Here is a 6,512-nt window from a genome sequence, read left to right on the forward strand (position 1 = left end):
GAATGTTTCTGCGTGGCTTATTCAAGGGGAAAGGTTTTTGTTCTATTAACTTAATAGAAGCTGCTTAGAGATAAAGCCCAAAACTAGTGCATCCTGGCCTTAATCCCCATAGCACTGAGACCCCTTTGTCACACTTCATAATAGTGAGCGTCTTCTGTAGACCTATGCAGTCATCTCCAAATGCCTGGGTTTGGTCTCAAAATAGGACCGGTAAGAAAAAAGGTGAGTTACTTATAAAGACAGCAGAAGCTCTGAATCCAATATACATCACAGTAATATTCAAGGCACAGAGGATGTGTTATAGTGAAATGATTATCAAAATGAAGAAGAGAGACTGTGGTAATGCAATTAAATCCACACTGCAGTTACAGCTGATAAGTAATCAGTGGAATGCATGTTCTTAAGTCTCCTGTTCTGCCACTGAGGCAGGTCCATGTGAACGCGGCACAGTGTTCGGAAGTTGACTCACATTCCTCTTCAAATCACTTAACCGCACTCAGCTGACCTGCATTCCTTTTTAGAACAATCTAATCAAATTCATTTCAAATACCAAAACCTCCAGTTCGAGATTTAATCGATGTTTATGCACACATGTGAAATCTCTAGTGTATATGTGTGCCCTTGGCAGTGAAGATTCCATGTTTACAGAATTTCGCAGGACCTCCAAGCCATAGTTTTCCAATCTTATATGAATTCCCTCTCTCTCTCTCCTACTCCCCCTTATCCTTCCCCTCTCCCTTCCCCTTCCTCTCTCTCCCTCCTCCCCTCCCGCAGCCCTCCTCCCTTTCTTAAGAGGTCTTTAATCTGTGGGATATACCAGTTGTTGAAAATACCCATCCTGGGCCTGAGTCTTAGAAACTATTTCTCTCTCCTATTGGCCCACATTGGAAAGTAGTGTAAGCCAGTAGGCAAACTATTAATGTAGAAGCTCTGGGAAATATATTAATCCCATGGTATAGAATAAGGAATCTGGCTGAGTAGTTAAAACTAAGATATTGTTATGTATACGTGTCATATTATGGAAGCAAATATGCTGACCATTTGGCAATTTATAGCATTTTCATTTATCCCTAATGAAGTTGAATACCCTGATGTCAGAGGGCTATGTAAGTCACCAACGGCAAAAAACAAATGTATGGAAAAGCTGAATAATAAGACTGCATTTGGAAGGATTTAAAACACTTCTCAGTTATTGTTATAGAGTGTTAGGAATTTCCCTGGCAGACAAAAAAGTTGGATGTAAAACTTTGCTTTGAAATAACCATCTTATGATGACATAACAGGTCCACGACATCAGTTTATGCCAGTGACTAGGGTAGCTATTCGTGTAGATGAAAAAAGACACAAGAACCCAAAGTGGGAGAGGATGGTATCAAAGCCAAGCACAGACAAGTAAGGTTGACTTTATTCGGGTCTGGCAATAGCCTGAACACCCTAAATCCAAGTATCTGAGTGTTTCTGCGTGGGGATTTTGTGTTAGACTTTTCTAGGGAGGGAGACGCAAGCTGCAGGTGGGGGAAATACAGTTGGGATTGCTTTGCAGTCAAGGGAGGTCTAGATCAGTTAGCTGAACAGGAAATGTTTTTTCTGTGTCTAGCAGGTTTCAGAGGGACAAACAGTTTAATCTTAGCTATTTATTCATGAGACAAAGAAAAGGAAGTTGGAGGGTCTGTGTCTAGTCTTGTCAGCACGTTCATGCAGAAAGGGAAAAGTCTCTGGCTGGCCTTGGTCATAGGTAAACACGGAAGGCACCTGTGAATCTTATGAAATCATGAGAAAAAGTAGACCGTGAGGTTTATCAGTCCTATGGGGGAGGTGGCTCTTTGTGGTAAGCCATTTCCCAGAACACAAAACAGTGGGGGCATTTCTCATCCATTGCTGATTTCTGGGAGCACAAGTCTCAGACACATTTTGCTATTGTCAGTGGCAGCCTGATTCAGATTGGAGGTGTCAGTAGACAGATAAGGAGATAGGATATAACCCAGCGGGGCGTCTGTTCAAACAGATCTGAAGGCAACAAGCCACCCTGAGGGGGAAAAGGTTTTCTATAAAAAGTATATAGAAAAATGCAGTCCGTGGGTGGCTCAGTCAGTGAAGCATCGACTCTTGATCTCAGCTCAGGTCTTCATCTCAGGGTTCTGAGTTCAGGTCCACATTGGGCTCCACCTTGGGCATGGTCTACCTTAAAAAAAAAAAAGTATCCAGGGAAAAGGCGAACTCTTAAAGATGATGTGAGTGGAATTCCTGGAAAAGGAGACCAATCTATTGGGGTCAGGTTGCTGAAGAAATTCCTCTTTTAAATCAAAACTGAAGGTTTTTGGATGAAGCGTTACAAGAATGGGCAGAGAGTCTCTTGGGGGTGCAAGTGAAATGTGAGCCCAAGTCAGCCTCAGGTAGAATAAAACGCTAACCTGCAAAAACTCTGCCTACTGGGTTAAAGTGTATGTAGTTAAATCCAGTCATGAAACTTACATACTGCCTGCCCGAATAGAGTATGGACCCAGACTTCCTCTAGGTATTTCAGCAGCTTTACAGACTCACTGTGCTCTCTGTTGGTAGTGCACTATGGAAAAGGAACATAGAGGAAAGACCATGGCCCTCAATCAGGTGATTTACCCAAACCCCCCCCCCCCGCAAAAACCCAAAGAAACCCCACAAATAACCCTTTGCCCCTGGTAGAGTCTTTTTGTATTTTTGCCCCAAACTGCCTTAGAACATGTCAAGACACTCTCCTTGATCGGATCGAATTTTTGCCCAAGATTTCATTGTTTCATTTAAAAATACCAACAGTGAAACTTCCAATGATCTGTAAGGATAGGTAAGGCATAGTAACAGGATTAGTTGAAATCCCAGGATAATCTCAGTGAATCAGCTTAACAATCCATAAAGTTTTTTCCATACCAAACCTTTTATTAAAGCTGCTATATTATAAGCAGCTAAGCTGCTGGATTTGAATTTCATCTCCCTCCCAGTTCTAAGTTTATTAGAAGTCTAAGATGAAGCAAAAGGCTAAATCTCACCCTAAGAAGAGAGAAAAGAAATATTCAAGGGGAGGGGCGCCTGGGTGGTTCAGTTGGTTGAGCGTCCAACTCTTGATTTCGATTCTTGGTTCAGGTCATGGTCTCACGATTTGTGAGATCGAGCCCCCCATTGGGTTCTGTGATGACAAAGACTCCTTGGGATTCTCTCTCTCCCTTTCTTTCTGCTCCTCTCCGACCCGAGAGCTCTCAAAATAAATAATTTCTTTTTTAAAGAAGGGAAAATCTACGTTGAAAGAATAGGAAAAAAGAGAATGGTATTCTGCTTAATCACTGACAGTGTTATAGCAGATTTAACCAATTTTTGTAGCACATAAAGATATATAATGGAAACTGGGTAAAAAGATAGAGGCAGATGTTTAATGTAATAATTGAATGAACAATTAGATGTCAGCTCTTTGGCAGATGATATACAGTGAAATGCACTTCTGTACTAATTATTTTCAGTAGCTAACTCTTGAGTATAAAAATGTGCTCAGTGCTGAAGATCAAAATATGAGTAACATGAACTCCCTGGTATCTTGATGGGGTGTGACAGTTGAAGAGTAGAGGATAAGAAATGGACATGAAACAGAAATCATTCTCCAAAATGTGTACATCCTGTGTAGTGTTAGGCGTGGGAGGGAGTATTCTTAAAAGGGGTATGTGGCCCGTAGCTGTGGTTGCTAAGCCCTATCACTGGTACTTAATTAGCCACTGAGGCAGATGCTTGATTAGGAAAGTGAGTATCAGAGACTGGTTGGTAATAAGCAATTGAAAAACCTAGGCAGAGTAGTTTATGAGCTTGATAAAAAAAACTAACAGGATGTTGAGGATGCTGGCTTTCTTGCCATCCAGTCTACAATCTAGCAGCTCTGTTCCAACCCCACTAGTTCACGACTTCCACACTTTGGCATGTGGTTCAGGATTTAGCAACAGACTGCACAGGAGAAGCAAACCAACAAACAATCCAAGCAAAAGCAAACTCATAGATGATGTAGGAAAGTATATATAAGCATAGGTTTAAATCACAGTATAAAGATAATCACATGGAAACAATGGTAAACATGTAATCAAAAACATGTTAGAAAGAGAGTAAACCCTAACAAAAGAACTATAAAAAAAAAAGGAAAATGTCTGAAACAACATCTCAAAGATTGCCCTTTCACACTCTTCCTTTGGCTGCACAAAAACAGAGAACTTTTCTTTTCCTCGGAAAACCCATTTTCTGTACATGCAATGCAGTCGGGGCCTCTCTTATGGAACCATTTAAACGGAATTAACACCTGACTCATTGTTAGAAGCTAGGAGATGTTTACAGCAGTGGGATGAAGATGTCCATTTATTATTCTTCAACAATTTAGTCCTTCGATAAATTAAAATCTGGTTTATAAAAATCAGGACGTCAAAATATTTAACAAGCTGGCAGTGAAACTATGCTCTCTATAGACTACGTCAAGGATGACACCAATTTCCATCCATATCTACTGGATGAAAGCAAGATGTACTTTTCTCGGAGTTTATACAAGGCAAAAAAAAAAAAAAGAAAAACACAAAAAAACAGTATTTTTATTTTAACCAGATGTGAATGAATTAAGCCCAATATTTTCAAGTATTTTTAGTGCCATATGATGTCATCTGATTTTATATTTTCTACTGAGGGATAATATGTGTTTTTAAAATTGTGAAGCCACTTTCCATGTATGTACTTAAAGTCTTATGTATGATAAATTACAGTAAACAAATTACAACACTGCAGGACACACTCTTGGCTGTTTATGTCAAAAAGCAGAGAGAGAGAGAAACTTAGTGTTTCAATAGGAAATCAAATTAAAAGCATGTGAAATGTCTTCTGCTGGTCTTCAAGGTAGTCTTCATTTCAGTAATTATTGTATTTGTCCAAACCAGGTCCAGAACAGGATTGCTGAGTTATGTCCTCCTAATCCTACAACTTGCCTTTTTCCGGCCAACAGAGCAGCCCAGGGACTCCACGTGCACTGTGTGCAGTGTTACACTAGTCATCCAGAGAACTCCAGTTTTTAATTTTTTTAATGTTATGAGAAAGTGACAGAGACAGAGACAGAGCGTGCATGGCAGAGGGGCAGAGAGTGAGGGAGAGGGAGACACAGAATCAGAAGCAGGCTCCAGACTGAGCGGTCAGCCAAGAGCCCAACCGGGGGCTGGAACTCGCTGACCTTGAGATCATGACCTGAGCTGAAGTCCGACAACGCTCAACGGACTGAGCCACCCAGGCGCCCCCAGACAACCCCAGTTTTTAAACTACCAGGTCGTTTCTGATTATCATATACCGAATCTATATTGTAATGAACATATGTAATAATATAGTATTACGTGGCGTTAACGTATAATTTACTACCATTATTCTATGGAGTAAATATATTATCGATGATGTATCTTCAATGACAGGCTCACACATGCTACACATCCCCAGTGCCATTAACCCAGATTAAGTGCCGAGTTTCCCAGGATCGTGGCGCCACTCTTGCTCGCTTGGACCTGGCAAGGGAACAAAGAGGATGGATGGACGAGAACTTGCTTCCTCACACTTTCCTCCGGGGCAGTATCAGGCAAGTAGCCACACCCTGGAGCCAGAGAGTGGCCCTCAATAGCTTTTGCTGAGTGAACTTCTCCGAGTCATCTCTCCTGGGAAAGAGAATTTCTTAAAAACCATTTAAAGCCTTCCAAAGGGCAAGAGCGAGATGATCGTGAGCCAACGTTACCATAAATGCTTCCACTCTCCCTGATTTCACTTCGGAAATAAGGAAAGAGGCGGTCACCACTGCTGGCTTGCCCGCACGGCTCTCCAGCTGCCCACCGACACCGCCCCCCCCACCCCGTCTCCCATTAAGAAAAAGACGCTGAAAGTAAAGTCAGTATTTCCTGTAGGGACGGTGGTGTGTTAAACGTCGTAGAATTCAAAAGCCATTATTTCAGACCCAAGTCTCCATCTCGCACCCACGCTTGGGCAAGGCACGTTCCAGGCCAAGCCCCCTCGTCCTCCACTCGCTGGCGAAGCCCGGGAGGGGACGCGCCTCCGCGGCGGGAGGGAAGAGTGGGGACGAGGACTCCGTGCCGGCGCCACATCCTCTGCCAACGGCCTCTCAGGCACGCCAGTGTCCCAGGACCGTGCCCACCTTCCGTTTCCCCTCCCCGAGTCCCCCGTCCCGGTTCAGGCCGGACTGCTGGGCTGCTTTGGGGACCAATGAGGTGGCAGCGGCTGACGCGTGGATCCTGGTGAGGGGCGATTTCATTTCCACGGGGAGAGGCCGCCGGGCGGGGGGCGGAGGAGAGGGAGGGAAGCGGGGGCAAAAAGTAGGAGGGGAGGAGAGGGGAAGCCCAGCTGGAGAGAAGCGGAGGCGGCGGAGGCGAGCGAGCGAAAGGTGGAGAAGGAAGCGCAGGTTGGCGGACCGCGGCGGGCGGGTGGGGAGGCGGCGCGGCAAGGGCGCGGGCCGCGCGGGGAGGGTCGCGGGCGGG

This window comes from Suricata suricatta, chromosome 6, assembly GCF_006229205.1.
Source record: "Suricata suricatta isolate VVHF042 chromosome 6, meerkat_22Aug2017_6uvM2_HiC, whole genome shotgun sequence".
Taxonomy (NCBI): Eukaryota; Metazoa; Chordata; class Mammalia; order Carnivora; family Herpestidae; genus Suricata; species Suricata suricatta.